Source organism: Pseudophryne corroboree, chromosome 1, assembly GCF_028390025.1.
Source record: "Pseudophryne corroboree isolate aPseCor3 chromosome 1, aPseCor3.hap2, whole genome shotgun sequence".
Lineage (NCBI taxonomy): Eukaryota > Metazoa > Chordata > Amphibia > Anura > Myobatrachidae > Pseudophryne > Pseudophryne corroboree.
The window spans coordinates 1,180,793,335-1,180,815,102 of NC_086444.1; positions in this window are offsets into that span (position 1 = coordinate 1,180,793,335).

Here is a 21,768-nt window from a genome sequence, read left to right on the forward strand (position 1 = left end):
GTGTCTATTCCTCTTGTGTCTGTGCCTCCTGTGTCTACCCTTGTGCCAGCCCCCTCCAATTTACCTTCTTTGTTGAGAGATGTTTCTGCTATCCAGATTCCAGAAGAATCCTTCTGCAATCAGGGCGTGATGGCTTCAAGGATATGGCGGGAGGCAGAGCTTTGCAAAGGCAGCTTGGTTTGCACAGCAGTTCCCCCCGTGGACATTTCCACATCTCTATCATTATCTTCTCGCACATGTGCAGAACGGTGAATGCTGCCCGGTTGGAGCTATGCTATGCTCCGATCATGGCAGACAGGCCTACAGAAACTCATCTGCTGGTGGCGGGCCGCATTCCATTGTGCTTCAAAAAGAAAACTTGGGTCGTAAAAGTATGTATGGAGTGCCGCATGTGGCCCGCAAGTTTGACATGTCTGCACTACAGTATTCACTCTATACATTTATCAAAATGGTTAGGCAAACCAATGTGGCGGTTGGGCACACCCCCACTAGAGACTGTCCACACCCCTAAACATGGGTCCCTACCACTGCATTCCCCCAGTGTGCCCTACATGTCCCAGTCCAAAACTGATCTCATTAATGAACTAATGATTATCGATTTTTACACATTGCAGAGATGGAGACCCTAACCCTCTTTTACCGCAGCCCAACCCTAACCTACCCCCTTAATGCCTAAAATGAACCCCTGCTTCCCTGCACCTTAACCCTAACCCTTCACCATTATTGACTAAACCTAACCCTCCCCAGTGGTGCCAAACCCCCCATACCCACATCCTAACCCTAACCTACCTCCCCGGCCGAACGCTAACCCCCCCCCGGTGGCACGTAAACCTATCCCCCTGCAGCCATACCCTAACGCTCCCGTCTATACTTACATTCAGGATCCTGGCTGTAGGTATCCCGGAGTCGGGATGCTGACCTGGTCAGGATTTTGGCGTCGGGGTTCTGACGACTCTCCGGATTCCGGCGTCGGTATTTCAGCAGCTGGGAGCCTGAACATGTACCTTTCAGAGGTTATACAACCTATGTGCAGTTACACTGACCCCGTTTGACCTGTTCGCACACTGTGACATTAATGTGATGGTGAGAGCGGGCCTAGTTGCAGCTATAACCAGGTCTTTGACTCAGAGGATAAATGGATATGAGCTCTAAGCTTAGCCTAGTATTGTGGTCTGTGCTACATCCTGAAATACCGGAGAAACACAAACTTATTGGAATTTATAGTGTTTGTCAGGATTTACTACTGTACCAGCAGATACCTGAGCTGCTCTATAAAGATCTCAAATTAAATTAAAACAAACTGTTATTCTCTTTTGGCTCTACACGGGCGTGCCTGAAACAAAAGGGGATTACATTATTACTGATTTCTTTATTTTCATTCATATTATTTGATTGAAGATAAAACTGTCCATTTTACTCCCTCTGGCTCTGGATTTAACATCTGCTAAAGCTTTGCACGTTTAGAATTTTTAAACTTTATTGTAATTTTTGGGGGGGCAGTAATTAGCCTTCGTTTTACATATGCTCTTTTCAATCAAATTCAATTTTTCTTAATATAGTTGACTTCTAAGATTCTTGATATTTTATTTACAAAGATCAATTTGTCATTACGGGGCATATTGTGTAGGAAGGGTTTCCAGTGGTTTCTCCAGCTAGCTTGTACGTTCCTCTCAAGAGAGACATTTCCTTCCCAAAATTTTTGGTTCAAGACCAAAATGCAGAGAAACAGTTAAGCCATATTCCTGACTTTGAAGGCAAGGTGCAAGTGATTACATCATTTGGGTAAAACTCTAATTTGAGGGAGATCTCTTTACAAGGCCCAGTCTTCATTTGTTTTCATAAAACTGCCTCCCCTCATATACAGTATAACATTGCAGACAATGTTTAGGGGCTAATAAAACTAAAAAAAGAAAGAAAAAGGGAAAGCATAGGCATGGATTGAGCAGGCTAGATTGACTAAATTGTTTTCTGGCTTCAAATACTTGGGCTTGTGTAGAGATGGAGGGGTGTTTCTTCTAAACTGCATGCAGAGCTGGCTGTTCACACAACATACAGTACATCCAGCTCAGCAAGGGTAGTATATGTGCCTGGATTACACCAGGAGAGAATAGTAGTATATATGCCTGGGTTACATCGGGAGAGAACAGTAGTATATGTACCTGGATTACACCAGGAGAGAATAGAAGTATATATGCCTGGGTTACATCGGGAGAGAACAGTAGTGTATGTGCCTGTGTTACACCAGGAGAGAGCAGTAGTATATGTGCCTGGGTTACACCAGGAGAGAACAGTAGTATATGTGCCTGGGTTACATCGGGAGAGAACAGTAGTGTATGTGCCTGTGTTACACCAGGAGAGAGCAGTAGTATATATGCCTGGGTTACACCAGGAGAGAACAGTAGTATATGTACCTGGGTTACATCAGGAGAGAACAGTAGTAAATGTGCCTGGGTTACACTAGGAGAGAACAGTAGTAAATGTGCCTGGGTTACACCAGGAGAGAACAGTAGTATATGTGCCTGGGTTACACCAGGAGAGAACAGTAGTATATGTGCCTGGGATACACCAGGAGAGAACAGTGGTATATGTGCCTGGGTTACACCAGGAGAGATCAGTAGTATATATGCCTGGGTTACACCAGGAGAGAACAGTAGTATATGTGCCTGGGTTACATCAGGAGAGAACAGTAGTATATGTGCCTGGGTTACACCAGGAGAGAACAGTAGTATATGTGCCTGGGTTACATCAGGAGAGAACAGTAGTATATGTGCCTGGGTTACACCAGTAGAGAACAGCAGTATATGTGCCTGGATTACACCAGGAGAGAATAGAAGTATATATGCCTGGGTTACATCGGGAGAGAACAGTAGTATATGTACCTGGGTTACACTAGGAGAGATAGTAGTATATGTGCCTGGGTTACATCGAGAGAGAACAGTAGTATATGTGCAAGGCATTTACCAAACAGTGAAGGTTTTACCATGGGAGTATAAATTTACCTGCAATTTATGTGGGGAAGATGGTCACCCTTATAGTCGATATCCATGGGCCAACCACAATTTGGGAGAAGAACAAGATCAGAGTGATGAGCCATCCAAAGAGAGAAAAAGTGAGAAGGAAGATTGTCAGGAGAAAGAAAACCAGATAAAGGTTCAGAGGGTGGAAAGTCAGAAGGAAGCCTGTGAGGTGATGGTAACAGAAGGTTCAGTGGGTAGAGAAGTTCCTTTTCAGGAGGTAAGAAGAGGGAATAAAAAGAAAAGGAAAGGAGAGGAAATACAAGTAGTACTTAGAAATTGGTTCAATGCTTTTACTACAGATGAAGAGGAGGTTGGTGAAGTTGTAAGAAATGGTGGTGACCTCTGTTTTGTGCCCAGGGTCAACAGAAAAACAAAACAAGAAAAGTCACAAAAAATGTAATTGAAGTTGGAGTCCCAGGGAAAAAGAGTAAAGAAATGATGAAAAGAAAGTTGAGACGAGAGAGAAGAGGGGGATACAGAGGAGGACAGACAGAAAATCCTAGAGTGGGACCCAGTAGGGACAGATTTGGTAGAGGAGGAAGTAGAGGCCATAGTGGTGGAAGAAACCCAAATTTTTGGAGGAGGAGGCTGTATCCTCAGGGTCTGTGGTTGGCCTGAGTGGTACTTTAGAAAGTAGTAAAGTGGGTGACCAATGCCAGGTAATTAGATTTGCCCATACGCCACCTGATCCAGAGCCTCCTGTAGAGGATGGTTCTAGACAGGAGGGGGGACGGGACGGTGATGGAATGACTTCAGTCATTGAGGAGGGTGATAATACCTCTGGGGAGGTAGTATATCAAGAGTGTTGATCCTCTATGGAGGTTTCAAAGTGTATAAAGTAAAAGTGAGCAAGGTCCTGCCTCTATAACCAAAGAAACATGGATCCTCAACCCATACAATGCGCCACTGTTAATGTGGCTTCTGTAGTTTCATTTTATGGCCTTTGATTTTTTTCAATATGATTGAGATAGATGTTTTGTTTTTGCAAGAGACTAGAATTAGTTAGTTGGACACCCTACACAAGGCGAAGCGAGAGTGGAGGTGTGGGCCTTCTTACTGGTCTCTTGCGGCCGAGCCGTACGGTGGGGTGGCAGTGCTTTTTACTGGTACGGTAACGGTGCACAAGGTTTTAGAATTACAAGCAGGTAGGTGTATGATTTTAGATATCAAACTGAGGGGACATGAGGGATTTTGGAAAATACCACTCACCTGATCCCTACCAGAGCTGTGGAAAATCAGTAGAAGTGAAGGAGGTGAGGGGTTTTTATGACAGACAGGGTGTCCTTTGTGAGGATAAGGAAGGCATCCTGAATGTTATTAGATCCTATTACTCTGATCATTTGTATGAGCAGCCACTTATCAGTGAAAGGATGGAAACATTTCTATGGGAGACACCTGGACTTTGCAATCCAGATGCCTCTATTGAAACCTTGAGTAAAGATGTGACAGCAGAGGAAGTTAAAAAGGTGATTGGTCAGTTAAATTTAAAGAAATCTCCAGGGCCAGATAGCTTCACATCTAAGTTTTATATAGTTTTTGCTAAAGATGAGTGCGTTCGGTTCTCTGAGATCCGAACCCCCCCGAACTTCACCTATTTTACACGGTTCCGAGGCAGCCTCGGATCTTCCCGCCTTGCTCGGTTAACCCGAACGAGGCCGAACGTCATCATCCCGCTATCGGATTCTCGCGAGATTCGTATTCTATATAAAGAGCCGAGCGTGACCGCCATTTTCACTCGTGCATTGGAGATTGAACGGAGAGGACGTGGCTACGTTCTCTCCCTGAAAAGCTCCATATCTGTGCTCAGTGTGCTGAAAAAATCTGTGCTCAGTGTGCTGCAAATATCTACGTTCTCTGCCTGTAAAGCTCCATATCTGTGCTCAGTGTGCTGCAAATATCTGTGCTCAGTGTGCTGCATTTTGGTGACCAACAGTATATAGTTGTACAGTACAGTAGGCCATTGTTGTATCTTGCAGCTCTGTGTCACTGCAACTATCCATTCCATATCTGTGCTGCATTTTTGTGAGCAGTATATATAGTAGTACGGTGCAGCATTTTGGTGACCAACAGTATATAGTTGTACAGTACAGTAGGCCATTGCTGTGTCTTGCAGCTCTGTATCACTGCAAGTATCCATTCCATATCTGTGCTGCATTTTTGTGAGCAGTATATAGTAGTATAGTCCAGCATTTTGGTGACCAACAGTATATAGTTGTACAGTACAGTAGGCCATTGCTGTATCTTGCAGCTCGGTGTCACTGCAAGTATCCATTCCATATCTGTGCTGCATTTTTGTGAGCAGTATATATAGTAGTACAGTGCAGCATTTTGGTCAATAACAGTATATAGTTGTACAGTACAGTAGGCCATTGCTGTATCTTGCAGCTCTGTGTCACTGCAAGGACCCATTCCATATCTGTGCTGCATTTTTGTGAGCAGTATATATAGTAGTACAGTGCAACATTTTGGTGACCAACAGTATATAGTTGTACAGTACAGTAGGCCATTGCTGTATCTTGCAGCTCTGTGTCACTGCAAGTATCCATTCCATATCTGTGCTGCATTTTTGTGACCAGTATATATAGTAGTACAGTGCAGCATTTTGGTGACCAACAGTATATAGTTGTACAGTACAGTAGGCCATTGCTGTATCTTGCAGCTCTGTGTCACTGCAAGTATCCATTCCATATGTGCTGCATTTTTGTGAGCAGTATATATAGTAGTACAGTGCAGCATTTTGGTGACCAACAGTATATAGTTGTACAGTACAGTAGGCCATTGCAGTATCTTGCAGCTCTGTGGCACTGCAAGTATCCATATCTGTGCTGCATTGTTGTGAGCAGTATATATAGTAGTACAGTGCAGCATTGTGGTGACCAGCATACTACAGTACAATAGTCCAGTGCTGTTCTTGCTGCTCAGTGTCAGTTCTCCGTAGTATCATCAGTGCTCAGTAAAATCAGTGCTCAGTATAATCAGTGATTAATCAGTATAATCAGTTCTCAGTATAATCAGTGCGCTGTTAGACGTGCGCCCGTTTTCCGCCATTAGTGCATTGGGATTTAGACAATTGATGAAGTTATTGTGTCCCCGGTACAAAATCCCATCTAGATTCCACTTCACTTGGCAGGCGATAGCGAGATTTTACCAATTAATATAAGTGATTTATAATTCATTATTAATTACAGTGATCTTGCCAAATGATTCCAGTGATTTTGTCATTTTCTTCCAGTGATTTGGACCAATAATACCATTGATTAGAACGAATAATTCCAGTGATTTTGTCATTTTCTTCCAGTGATTTGGACCAATAATACCATTGATTAGAACGAATAATTCCTGTGATTTTGTCATTTTCTTCCAGTGATTTGGACCAATAATACTATTGATTAGAACGAATAATTCCTGTGATTTTGTCATTTTCTTCCAGTGATTTGGAACAATAATACCATTGATTAGAACGAATAATTCCTGTGATTTTGTCATTTTCTTCCAGTGATTTGGACCAATAATACCATTGATTAGAACGAATAATTCCTGTGATTTTGTCATTTTCTTCCAGTGATTTGGACCAATAATACCATTGATTAGAACGAATAATTCCTGTGATTTTGTCATTTTCTTCCAGTGATTTGGATCAATAATACCATTGATTAGAACGAATAATTCTAGTGATTTTGTCATTTTCTTCCAGTGATTTGGACCAATAATACCATTGATTAGAACAAATAATTCCAGTGATTTTGTCATTTTCTTCCAGTGATTTGGACCAATAATACCATTGATTAGAACAAATAATTCCTGTGATATTGAGGTGTTTGTGTCGCTTAGTTTAGCCGTCCAGCGACCACAGTGCACCTCTTTTTCTCTTTTCTTTGCATCATGTGCTGTTTGGGGCCCATTTTTTTAAGTGCTATCCTGTCTGACACTTCAGTGCCACTCCTAGATGGGCCAGGTGTTTGTGCCGCCCTCTTGGGTCGCTTAGCTTAGACCTCGGTGCAAATTGTAGGACTAAAAATAATATTGTGAGGTGTGAGGTGTTCAGAATAGACTGGAAATGAGTGTAAATTATGGTTATTGAGGTTAATAATACTATAGGATTAAAATTACCCCCAAATTCTATGATTTAAGCTGTTTTTGTGTGGGTTTTGAAAAAAACACCGGAATCCAAAACACACCCGAATCCGACCAAAAACTTTTCAGGGAGGTTTTGCCAAAACGCGTCTGAATCCAAAACACGGCCGCGGAACCGAATCCAAAACCAAAACACAAAACCCGAAAAATTTCCAGTGCACATCTCTAGTTTTTGCATATCTCTTGATACCTAGCCTTTGTAGAAGTTTTTAATGAGTACCTGGGTGAGGGAACTCTCCCTCCTTCTATGAGTTTATCTGCTCTAATATTACTGTCTAAGGGTAAGGATCCTTCTCATATTGAGAACTGGCGCCCCTTTGCCCTTCTTAATATGGACAGGAAGATTTTGGCAAAAATAGTGTCAGGAATCAGCGTTCAGTGGCATCTCACTTACCAACGCGCTGGTTTGAAGGCCTCTGGAGGTCACGCCCCAGGTCTACAGCTGTATGAATGCTCTGTCCGCGGGCATGGTGCCCATTGTCATTGTGTACCCCTGAAGTCCATCTAGTGTGTACCCACCCTCTGTGCAGCATGGGCGCCGCCATGACACTTGCGGTCAGCTAACCTGCAAACACCCAATCCTGCGCTGTGTCTGCACACATGATTCAAACATCCAATACCTGCTGACCAGGGGGTATAAATCCAGAACATCGGCTCAGTCTCATCACCTTGCACAATGCGCCACATCCAGTATACAGCGTCTCCTGGCTCCAGTCTCCAGTGATTTCCTTGCTCCAGTGTCTCCGTGGAACTACAGGCTCCAGCCGTCCTGCTCTGCTACAACTCCTTCCACAGTCAGCTTCCACCTCTGCATGCAGTAAGAGACTCTCTCCAGGTGCTACTTACCATTCTTACCTGTGTGTTGTTTATCTGCGTTTAGCACTGTGCTATTCCATCTGGCACTTAAAACAACCAGCTTGCAATTTACAAACTGTCACCTGCTTTGGCCTTGCTTGGCTTTGTGGACTTGTGCATATATACAGACTATGTGAATCTATTGCTGTTGGTTTCCAGACCAATCTCCGGAGTTACTATTGCCTGTGTTCATTGTTATCAGCTGCATTACTATCGTCTGCATATTGGATCCTGTTATCATTGACTTCCAAGTCGACCATCAATGTTTGCCATCGGCTTCCAGGCCGGTCATCACTGTTATTAATTTCACTGGTTTACAGATCATCACCTGTGACTGTTGTTATACCTCTGTCAGCTCCTTTGCTCAAACCATCAGTGTTGTTATTGTGCTTCAGTGACTGTTCATACCTCTGTGTACTAAATAAATATCATTGCGCACATGCGCAGGAATCTACTACAGCCTCCTTGTTTCCTCCACTGCACCACCACTGACCCAATAGTGTCCCCTCCGGGTACAGACACAGTTACAGACCTGAAAAATAGGATGTCAGAGTTTTCTGAACAACTGCTTTCTCCATCTCAGCACTGTACTATGAAAGGTCGAAGCACCTTTAGTGCTGTCCTTGGTATCTGGGAGGCCATAGAGCGGTGCCATGCTGAGAAATAGGGAAAGTATTTGCTGGCATTGGATCAGTCTAAGGCTTTTGACTGAGTGAACCATAAGTACCTTTGGGCCTTGCTTGAAAGTTCTAGTTGGGTTGTGAATTGACTATAAACATTATTCAGTCAGGCCGAGAGCTCCCGGCTTGTCAATTTCTTTGGTTGGGTCTTACTTTTGAAGTGGGCTCTGTGGTCCATTGGGGTTGCCCCCTGAGCCCCCTCCTGTATGTATTTGCGATTGATCCCTTCATCAGAAGGGTTGAAAAAAGTGCAGTTGGAGGGTGCAGCTGGGCTTGGAGATGCCTTTGAAGGTAGTGGCCTATGCCGATTATGTCACAGTTCTGTCATCACTGGCAGAGGCACATGATATAAAAGATCTAATCTTTTAGTATTCTGAGGCCTTGTGCTCTAAAATAAATCATGGGAAATATGAAGCTTTCTGGATGGAGGAGTCAGGTGAGGAATTTTGCCTTCCGGACAGCCTACCCATGCCAGTCCACAGATAAAGATTCTAGGCATTTGTTTCGATCATGGTGATTATGCCACTCTAAATTGGGTGAAGACTCTGGAAATTGCTGCCAAGAAAGTAGTGATGAGCGGGTTCGGTTCCTCGGAATCCGAACCCGCCCGAACTTCAGGTTTTTTTCCACGGGGCCGAGCGACTCGGATCTTCCCGCCTTGCTCGGTTAACCCGAGCGCGCCCGAACGTCATCATCCCGCTGTCGGATTCTCGCGAGGCTCGGATTCTATCGCGAGACTCGGATTCTATATAAGGAGCCGCGCGTCGCCGCCATTTTCACACGTGCATTGAGATTGATAGGGAGAGGACGTGGCTGGCGTCCTCTCCGTTTAGACTAGAGTACTAGAGAGAGACACTAATTTTGGGGAGCATATTATTAGGAGGAGTACTACTTGCTGCTGATAGTGTGACCAGTGACCACAACCAGTTTAATTAATCCGTTCTCTGCCTGAAAAAAAAACGATACACAGTGTGACACAGTCACATACCATATCTGTGCTCAGCCCAGTGTGCTGCATCATATGTAATACTGTATATCATTATCTGACTGTGCTGAGTGCTCACTGCTCACACAGCTTAATTGTGGGGGAGACTGGGGAGCAGTTATAGCAGGAGTACATATTTTAAGTACAGTGCACACTTTTGCTGCCAGAGTGCCACTGCCAGTGTGACTGACCAGTGACCACTGACCACCAGTATTGTGATTGTCTGCTGATCACCAGTATATTGTGATTGTCTGTCTGAAAAAGTTAAACACTCGTCGTGTGGTGTATTCATAAACGCATTCTGCAGACAGTGTCCAGCAGGTCCGTCATTACATAATATATACCTGTCCGGCTGCAGTACTAGTGTGATATATATATATTTTAATTTTATCTCATTATCATCCAGTCTATATTAGCAGCAGACACAGTACGGTAGTCCACGGCTGTAGCTACCTCTGTGTCGGCAGTCGCTCGTCCATCCATAATTGTATACCACCTACCCGTGTTTTTTTTTTCTTTTCTATCTTCTTGATACTAGTAGCTTACTTTAGGAGTCTGCAGTGCTGAGTCTGACAGACAGTGTCCAGCAGGTCCGTCATTACATAATATATACCTGTCCGGCTGCAGTACTAGTGTGATATATATATATATATTTTAATTTTATCTCATTATCATCCAGTCTATATTAGCAGCAGACACAGTACGGTAGTCCACGACTGTAGCTACCTCTGTGTCGGCAGTCGCTCGTCCATCCATAATTGTATACCACCTACCCGTGGTTTTTTTTCTTCTTTCTATCTTCTTGATACTAGTAGCTTACTTTAGGAGTCTGCAGTGCTGACAGACAGTGTCCAGCAGGTCCGTCATTACATAATATATACCTGTCCGGCTGCAGTACTAGTGTGATATATATATATATATATTTTAATTTTATCTCATTATCATCCAGTCTATATTAGCAGCAGACACAGTACGGTAGTTCACGGCTGTAGCTACCTCTGTGTCGGCAGTCGCTTGTCCGTCCATAATTGTATACCACCTACCCATGGTTTTTTTTTTTTCTATCTTCTTGATACTAGTAGCTTACTTTAGGAGTCTGCAGTGCTGAGTCTGACAGACAGTGTCCAGCAGGTCCGTCATTACATAATATATACCTGTCCGGCTGCAGTACTAGTGTGATATATATATATATTTTAATTTTATCTCATTATCATCCAGTCTATATTAGCAGCAGACACAGTATGGTAGTCCACGGCTGTAGCTACCTCTGTGTTGGCAGTCGCTCGTCATCCATAAGTATACTAGTATCCATCCATCTCCATTGTTTACCTGAGGTGCCTTTTAGTTGTGCCTATTAAAATATGGAGAACAAAAATGTTGAGGTTCCAAAAATAGGGAAAGATCAAGATCGACTTCCACCTCGTGCTGAAGCTGCTGCCACTAGTCATGGCCGAGACGATGAAATGCCATCAACGTCGTCTGCCAAGGCCGATGCCCAATGTCATAGTACAGAGCATGTAAAATCCAAAACACCAAATATCAGTAAAAAAAGGACTCAAAAATCTAAAATAAAATTGTCGGAGGAGAAGCGTAAACTTGCCAATATGCCATTTACCTCACGGAGTGGCAAGGAACGGCTGAGGCCCTGGCCTATGTTCATGGCTAGTGGTTCAGCTTCACATGAGGATGGAAGCACTCAGCCTCTCGCTAGAAACATGAAAAGACTCAAGCTGGCAAAAGCACAGCAAAGAACTGTGCGTTCTTCGAAATCCCAAATCCACAAGGAGAGTCCAATTGTGTCGGTTGCGATGCCTGACCTTCCCAACACTGGACGTGAAGAGCATGCGCCTTCCACCATTTGCACGCCCCCTGCAAGTGCTGGAAGGAGCACCCGCAGTCTAGTTCCTGATAGTCAGATTGAAGATGTCAGTGTTGAAGTACACCAGGATGAGGAGGATATGGGTGTTGCTGGCGCTGGGGAGGAAATTGACAAGGAGGATTCTGATGGTGAGGTGGTTTGTTTAAGTCAGGCACCCGGGGAGACACCTGTTGTCCGTGGGAGGAATATGGCCATTGACATGCCTGGTGAAAATACCAAAAAAATCAGCTCTTCGGTGTGGAAGTATTTCAACAGAAATGCGGACAACATTTGTCAAGCCGTGTGTTGCCTTTGTCAAGCTGTAATAAGTAGGGGTAAGGACGTTAACCACCTCGGAACATCCTCCCTTATACGTCACCTGCAGCGCATTCATAATAAGTCAGTGACAAGTTCAAAATAAACTTTGGGCGACAGCGGAAGCAGTCCACTGACCAGTAAATCCCTTCCTCTTGTAACCAAGCTCACGCAAACCACCCCACCAACTCCCTCAGTGTCAATTTCCTCCTTCCCCAGGAATGCCAATAGTCCTGCAGGCCATGTCACTGGCAATTCTGACGAGTCCTCTCCTGCCTGGGATTCCTCCAATGCATCCTTGCGTGTAACGCCTACTGCTGCTGGCGCTGCTGTTGTTGCTGCTGGGAGTCGATGGTCATCCCAGAGGGGAAGTCGTAAGACCACTTTTACTACTTCCACCAAGCAATTGACTGTCCAACAGTCCTTTGCGAGGAAGATGAAATATCACAGCAGTCATCCTGCTGCAAAGCGGATAACTGAGGCCTTGGCATTCTGGGTGGTGAGAAACGTGGTTCCGGTATCCATCATTACTGCAGAGCCAACTAGAGACTTGTTGGAGGTACTGTGTCCCCGGTACCAAATACCATCTAGGTTCCATTTCTCTAGGCAGGCGATACCGAAAATGTACACAGACCTCAGAAAAAGAGTCACCAGTGTCCTAAAAAATGCAGCTGTACCCAATGTCCACTTAACCACGGACATGTGGACAAGTTGAGCAGGGCAGGGTCAGGACTATATGACTGTGACAGCCCACTGGGTAGATGTATGGACTCCCGCCGCAAGAACACCAGCGGCGGCACCAGTAGCAGCATCTCGCAAACGCCAACTCTTTCTTAGGCAGGCTACGCTTTGTATCACCAGTTTCCAGAATACGCACACAGCTGAAAACCTCTTACGGCAACTGAGGAAGATCATCGCGGAATGGCTTACCCCAATTGGACTCTCCTGTGGATTTGTGGCATCGGACAACGCCAGCAATATTGTGTGTGCATTAAATATGGGCAAATTCCAGCACATCCCATGTTTTGCACATACCTTGAATTTGGTGGTGCAGAATTATTTAAAAAACGAGAGGGGCGTGCAAGAGATGCTGTCGGTGGCCAGAAGAATTGCGGGACACTTTCGGCGTACAGGCACCACGTACAGAAGACTGGAGCACCACCAAAAACGCCTGAACCTGCCCTGCCATCATCTGAAGCAAGAAGTGGTAACGAGGTGGAATTCAACCCTATATATGCTTCAGAGGTTGGAGGAGCAGCAAAAGGCCATTCAAGCCTATACAATTGAGCACGATATAGGAGGTGGAATGCACCTGTCTCAAGCGCAGTGGAGAATGATTTCAACGTTGTGCAAGGTTCTGCTGCCCTTTGAACTTGCCACACGTGAAGTCAGTTCAGACACTGCCAGCCTGAGTCAGGTCATTCCCCTCATCAGGCTTTTGCAGAAGAAGCTGGAGACATTGAAGGAGGAGCTAACACAGAGCGATTCCGCTAGGCATGTGGGACTTGTGGATGGAGCCCTTAATTCGCTTAACAAGGATTCACGGGTGGTCAATCTGTTGAAATCAGAGCACTACATTTTGGCCACCGTGCTCGATCCTAGATTTAAAACCTACCTTGGGTCTCTCTTTCCGGCAGACACAAGTCTGCTGGGGTTCAAAGAACTGCTGGTGACAAAATTGTCAAGTCAAGCGGAACGCGACCTGTCAACATCTCCTCCTTCACATTCTCCCGCAACTGGGGGTGCGAGGAAAAGGCTCAGAATTCCGAGCCCACCCGCTGGCGGTGATGCAGGGCAGTCTGGAGTGACTGCTGATGCTGACATCTGGTCCGGACTGAAGGACCTGCCAACGATTACGGCCATGTCGTCTACTGGCACTGCATATGATTCTCTCCCCATTGAAAGAATGGTGGAGGATTATATGAGTGACCGCATCCAAGTAGGCACGTCAGACAGTCCGTACTTATACTGGCAGGAAAAAGAGGCAATTTGGAGGCCCTTGCACAAACTGGCTTTATTCTACCTAAGTTGCCCTCCCACAAGTGTGTACTCCGAAAGAGTGTTTAGTGCCGCCGCTCACCTTGTCAGCAATCGGCGTACGAGGTTACTTCCAGAAAATGTGGAGAAGATGATGTTCATTAAAATGAATTATAATCAATTCCTCCGTGGAGACATTGACCAGCAGCAATTGCCTCCACAAAGTACACAGGGAGCTGAGATGGTGGATTCCAGTGGGGACGAATTGATAATCTGTGAGGAGCGGGATGTACACGGTGATATATCGGAGGATGATGATGAGGTGGACATCTTGCCTCTGTAGAGCCAGTTTGTGCAAGGAGAGAGTAATTGCTTCTTTTTCGGTGGGGGTCCAAACCAACCCGTCATTTCAGTCACAGTCGTGTGGCAGACCCTGTCACTGAAATGATGGGTTGGTTAAAGTGTGCATGTCCTGTTTATACAACATAAGAGTGGGTGGGAGGGCCCAAGGACAATTCCATCTTGCACCTCTTTTTTCTTTCATTTTTCTTTGCGTCATGTGCTGTTTGGGGAGTGTTTTTTGGAAGGGCCATCCTGCGTGACACTGCAGTGCCACTCCTAGATGGGCCAGGTGTTTGTGTCGGCCACTAGGGTCGCTTAGCTTACTCACACAGCTACCTCATTGCGCCTCTTTTTTTCTTTGCGTCATGTGCTGTTTGGGGAGTGTTTTTTGGAAGGGCCATCCTGCGTGACACTGCAGTGCCACTCCTAGATGGGCCAGGTGTTTGTGTCGGCCACTAGGGTCGCTTAGCTTACTCACACAGCTACCTCATTGCGCCTCTTTTTTTCTTTGCGTCATGTGCTGTTTGGGGAGTGTTTTTTGGAAGGGCCATCCTGCGTGACACTGCAGTGCCACTCCTAGATGGGCCAGGTGTTTGTGTCGGCCACTAGGGTCGCTTAGCTTACTCACACAGCTACCTCATTGCGCCTCTTTTTTTCTTTGCGTCATGTGCTGTTTGGGGAGTGTTTTTTGGAAGGGCCATCCTGCGTGACACTGCAGTGCCACTCCTAGATGGGCCAGGTGTTTGTGTCGGCCACTAGGGTCGCGAGGCTTACTCACACAGCTACCTCATTGCGCCTCTTTTTTTCTTTGCGTCATGTGCTGTTTGGGGAGTGTTTTTTGGAAGGGCCATCCTGCGTGACACTGCAGTGCCACTCCTAGATGGGCCAGGTGTTTGTATCGGCCACTAGGGTCGCTTAGCTTACTCACACAGCTACCTCATTGCGCCTCTTTTTTTCTTTGCGTCATGTGCTGTTTGGGGAGTGTTTTTTGAAAGGGCCATCCTGCGTGACACTGCAGTGCCACTCCTAGATGGGCCAGGTGTTTGTGTCGGCCACTAGGGTCGCTTAGCTTACTCACACAGCTACCTCATTGCGTCTCTTTTTTTCTTTGCGTCATGTGCTGTTTGGGGAGTGTTTTTTGGAAGGGCCATCCTGCGTGACACTGCAGTGCCACTCCTAGATGGGCCAGGTGTTTGTGTCGGCCACTAGGGTCGCTTAGCTTAGTCATCCAGCGACCTTGGTGCAAATTTTAGGACTAAAAATAATATTGTGAGGTGTTCAGAATAGACTGAAAATGAGTGGAAATTATGGTTTTTGAGGTTAATAATACTTTGGGATCAAAATGACCCCCAAATTCTATGATTTAAGCTGTTTTTTAGGGGTTTTTGAAAAAAACACCCGAATCCAAAACACACCCGAATCCGACAAAAAAATTTTGGTGAGGTTTTGCCAAAACGCGGTCGAACCCAAAACACGGCCGCGGAACCGAACCCAAAACCAAAACACAAAACCCGAAAAATTTCAAGTGCACATCTCTACAAGAAAGTAGAGAGCTGGAAGTGATGGAAATTCTCTTTCAGGGAAAGGGTTGATTTGTGCAAAACCTACCTGATCCCAATTTTTTTTATATGTCATCTATGTGTGTTTTTTGCCTCAATCTTTATGGACCAAACTGAATTCTCTGTTTTTCCTGTTATTTTGTGGAACTAAGATGAATTTAATCAAGAGAGTTATCACTTACAAATCGAGGAAAGACGGAGGATTGGGTATGGTCAATCCTGTTGTCTTTTTTGTAACCATTTATTTAAAACATAACCTTGGGAGTTTTTTGTTAGAGATGTGTAAGTGGATTTAGTGATTGGGTGTCTCCTTTCCGTAGACTTTGGTTAGAAGGAGGCCAAAAAACTAACTGCACCAGCAAATGTACCACAAGCAGCGATAAAACCCACCGTTAACAGCATGTACATTTTTGTAGTTTTCACATTGCAGAACTATCTTCAGGTTGGGTTCGGGTGATCAGTCACTATACAGACGCTGGAATCCCGATCTTTTAACTGCCGGCAGGGGCGCAAGCGCAAAGATGCCCCTTGCGAGCTCGCTGAGCTCACCACATAGTGGGTTCGGTGGCTCTATTCCCACTCTATCGGTGTTGTGGACACCCATGAGTGGGAATAATCCCTGTTAGTCGGCATGCCGACAGGTGGGCTCTGAATCCGTCAGCATCAGTATAGTGACTGGCGGTAACTACATACTCTATCTTCCTATCACATAGTGGTTTCCACCACAGCTCCAGTGTAGCTCCAATGCAACCACTCTAGGGAAGAATTCTAGGAGAAGAAGGTCCCTTGTCAGGTTCTTAAATATCCATTTGTCTGGTCAACGTGTTGCGCACCAGGAACCCAGGGATGTGCAGTGTGGTAAATGGCTCAGGAGGCACTGGCTAGTACCAGAGCCAGATTTACACACAATATATGAGCCAAAAGGTTCATGTGGGCATTATACACAGGTGCAGCAGTATATACATGTGGGCATTATACACAGGTGCAGCAGTATATACATGTGGGCATTATACACAGGTGCAGCAGTATATACATGTGGGCATTATACCAGGGCTGTTTCTAGCCAATTTGGCTCACAGTGCGAGATTTCAAAATGCGCCCCCCCCCCCTGACATAGCAAAAAATGCGCCGCCCCTCCTCTCCCAAAGATATAAAAAGAAAAAGGTAGGCGCGCGCGTTCCCGGCAAAGGGGGCGTGGTCTCTGTAAAATGGGCATGGCCTCATCTGAAAAGACTACCTTACACCCCAGTTTTTGACCTTGCACCAACAGATCACGGCGAGCACAGGAAAAAAATAAAAAAAATATCAATTAGTTATTTATTTATTTATTATCAGTTTCTTATATAGTGCAGCATATTCTGTTGCGCTTTACAATTAGAACAACAGTTATAGAACAAAACTGGGCAAAGACAGACAGACATAGAGGTAGGAAGGCCCTGCTCGCAAGCTTACAGTCTATAGGGAAATAGGCATTGATACACAAGGATAGATGCCCTTGATACATTAAATCCCCATTACGGCAGGCAAGAGTCCCCATTTTACACATTATGGCAGGCAGGTGTCCCCATTTTACACATTACGGCAGGCGAGAGTCCCCATTTTCCACATTACGGCAGGCAAGTGTCCCCATTTTCCACATTACGGCAGGCAAGTGTCCCCATTTTCCACATTACGGCAGGCAAGTGTCCCCATTTTACACAATACGGCAGGCAAGTGTCCCCATTTTACACAATACGGCAGGCAAGTGTCCCCATTTTACACATTACGGCAGGCAAGAGTCCCCATTTTACACATTACGGCAGGCAAGTGTCCCCATTTTACACAATACGGAAGGCAAGAGTCCCCATTTTACACAATACGGAAGGCAAGTGTCCCCATTTTCCACATTACGGCAGGCAAGTGTCCCCATTTTACACAATACGGCAGGCAAGTGTCCCCATTTTACACAATACGGAAGGCAAGAGTCTTCATTTTACACAATACGGAAGGCGAGAGTTCCCATTTTCCACATTACGGCAGGCAAGTGTCCCCATTTTCCACATTACGGCAGGCAAGTGTCCCCATTTTACACAATACGGCAGGCAAGTGTCCCCATTTTACACAATACGGCAGGCAAGAGTCCCCATTTTACACAATACGGCAGGCAAGAGTCCCCATTTTACACAATACGGCAGGCAAGTGTCCCCATTTTACACAATACGGCAGGCAAGTGTCCCCATTTTACACAATACGGCAGGCAAGTGTCCTCATTTTACACAATACGGCAGGCAACTGTCCCCATTTTACACAATACGGCAGATGTCCCCATTTTCCACATTACGGCAGGCAAGAGTCCCTATTTTCCACATGATGGCAGGCAAGAGTCCCCATTTTACACATGATGGCAGGCAAGAGTCCCCATTTTACACATGATGGCAGCGGAGGGGAGGGGGGAAGAGAGAGGGAGAGGCTGACTGATGTTTGAAGTGGTTCTTCCCGCTCTTCGGCAGCCTCTCCCTCGTCTTCGCGGCGCTTAGCTCCCCCTCCTAGTCTCCTCCCTCCTCCCGAGTACCCAGCTTGGGGGGCGGAGTTTTGCGGAATGACGCGGGTGCATCGTAAAATCACGACGCACCTGCGTCATTCCACGAAACTCCGCCCCCCAAGCTGGGTACGCGGGAGGAGGGGGAATTTAAGAACACAAGAAGTGCCGCGGCGGGCGCCCCGTGCGGTTGCATGGCTCGCCCGCCGCAAGAAACGGCACTGCATTATACATAGGTACAGCAGTATATACATGTGGGCATTATACACAGGTGCAGCAGTATATACATGTGGGCATTATACACAGGTGCAGCAGTATATACATGTGGGCATTATACACAGGTGCAGCAGTATATACATGTGGGCATTATACACAGGTGCAGCAGTATATACATGTGGGCATTATACACAGGTGCAGCAGTAAATACATGTGGGCATTATACACAGGTGCAGCAGTATATACATGTGGGCATTATACACAGGTGCAGCAGTATATATATATGTGGGCATTATACACAGGTGCAACAGTATATACATGTGGGCATTATACACAGGTGCAGCAGTAAATACATGTGGGCATTATACACAGGTGCAGCAGTATATACATGTGGGCATTATACACAGGTGCAGCAGTATATACATGTGGGCATTATACACAGGTGCGGCAGTATATACATGTGGGCATTATACACAGGTGCAGCAGTATATACATGTGGGCATTATACACAGGTACAGCAGTATATACATGTGGGCATTATACACAGGTGCAGCAGTATATACATGTGGGCATTATACACAGGTGCAGCAGTATATACATGTGGGCATTATACACAGGGGCAGCAGTATATACATGTGGGCATTATACACAGGTGCAGCAGTATATACATGTGGGCATTATACCCAGGTGCAGCAGTAAATACATGTGGGCATTATACACAGGTGCAGCAGTATATACATGTGGGCATTATACACAGGTGCAGCAGTATATACATGTGGGCATTATACACAGGTGCAGCAGTATATACATGTGGGCATTATACACAGGTACAGCAGTAAATACATGTGGGCATTATACACAGGTGCAGCAGTATATACATGTGGGCATTATACACAGGTGCAGCAGTATATACATGTGGGCATTATACACAGGTGCAGCAGTATATACATGTGGGCATTATACACAGGTGCAGCAGTATATACATGTGGGCATTATACACAGGTGCAGCAGTAAATACATGTGGGCATTATACACGGGTGCAGCAGTAAATACATGTGGGCATTATACACAGGTGCAGCAGTATATACATGAGGGCATTATACACAGTTACAGCAATATATACATGTGGGCATTATACACAGGTGCGGCAGTATAACTGCTGGAAATTTGGTGAGTTTTGATCAGAGATGTGTGGAAAAGAGAGGTGCTGCCTCACCTGCCATAGACTTTTTACTCCAGAGTTTTGACTATAAAAATGATTAGAATAATGCAGAGAAGATATTTCTAATACAGTATATAGTATTCTTTGTATTTTTCATATACTTTATATAGTCAAAACTCTGACGTATACGTTAGTATGACAGGAAAGGATCTGCCTCATCTGCTTCACCCCACCGCACGTTACTGCAGGAACCATCAAGTTAACAGCCAAACCCCATGGCTTTTGCAGCATCAGTGAATAGCTGTAACTTCAGATTATCCACAACTGCTGCAGTCTACAGAGGAACACCATTAAAAGTTTCCTGAAACAAAACCCATTTAAACTGGTTCTGCATTATTTCTGATGAGAAAAATATGAAATGATAAGGCTTGGTTACCCTGGCCATGGCTAAGTTTTCGAAAGAAACTTCTAGCCATGGGTATGACCTTGCAAGTGAAGTCAAGTAAGGCCAACAGTGACCGAGCTTGGCGCAGGCTGACTTTAACAAAGCAACGGTGTTGTGCAAAAATGAAAAATACTGTGTCGGACCCTCCATCTTCTCACTTGCAACTGGGACCCCAAATTGATGGAAAACAAACTTAATTGAGAACATCAAGGTTAAGTGATCCAAATCAGCTTGGCCAATACAAAGGAAGTCATCAAGATACTGAACTGTCTCATGACCTCTGCAATAAAACGTGCCTGAAGATTAGTAAAGAATTGTCCAATATGAAGCAAATATTGGTGCCAAACTGTAAAGAAGTGTTAACTGTATTTCTCTTACGTACTAGAGGATGCTGGGGTCCACATTAGTACCATGGGGTGTAGACGGGTCCACTAGGAGCCACTGGCACTTTAAGAGTTTGAGAGTGTGGGCTGGCTCCTCCCTCTATGCCCTCCTACCAAACTCAGTTTAGAAAATGTGCACGGAGGAGCCGGTCACAGCTAGGGGAGCTCTCCAGAGTTTCTCTAGTAAAAGTTTTCTTAGAGTTTATATACAGCCTCCCTGCTTCGTGGGACTAAGGGGGGGAGTAGTGTCCGCCCTTCGGGGTCTGAGCCACTATCTCCGCTGACAGGACACTGAGCTCCTGAGAGCGCTGATCGTTAGCCGCTCCAGACGACCGCTCACTCCCGCAGCATGCCACCACCCCCTTACAGAGCCAGAAGACTTCGGTGGCGAGTGAGTCACCGGCCCCCATGGTCAAGCGGGGAGCCGGTGTGAAGATGGCAGCAACAGGGTAGGGAGCGCAGTACTAACTGCGCTCTGGGGCTCAGCGGTACATGGTGCGGCGCTGTGAGGGGCGCCCTGAGCCAGCGCCTATACCCTACACTGGTCAGCAAGCCTGTCAAGGTCCCCGGATCGCTGCCAGCAGAAATCCTCAGGCCAGTATAATATAATGGAGAGCGGGAAGCAGCACCATGTTCGGGGGGGCGGAGCTTCTCCTCAGAGCGGACCCAGCAGCGTTCAGCGCCATTTTCCGGCTTGCAGTTCCTGTACAACAGACGCTGACAGGGAGAGCTGTCCCTCCAAGCAACTCCAGCTATCCTGTGCGGTACCAGGGGGTTGTAGAGGGGGGGGGAGGCTGTGTAAAGTCTGTGTAGCCTATTAAAGTACACAGACAGCGCTGGTAGTTTCATTAGTTCTACCTCAAAAAGCTCTGTGTGTGGGTTGGCTCCAATCTCTGTGTCTCTCTGTGGCATACTTGGGGGCAAGCTGTGACTGACATTTCCGTGTGTGTGTGTGTGTGTGTGTGTGTGTGTGTGAGTGTTTAATATCTCACATAGCCATGTCTAGGGACTCTGTGTCATATGCTGCAGAAGATGTTTCCTCTCAGGAGAGATCCATTTCATGTACACAGGACTGTAATGCTTTGTCTCAGATCCCTATTGTTGAACCTGACTGGTTAACCTCTATCAAAGGAATGATCTCTCAGATCTCTACTAGGGTAGCTAATACTGAGACTGAAACTCAGGTGTTGAAGAAGTCTACGGCAGTTTAGTCAGGCTCTGTCCCTAATCCTGCAAAATCCCCTAGCATATTTCCATAGAAACGTGCACTTTCCCAAATTATGCAAGATGACACGGATACTGATTCTGATACTGCAGACGGT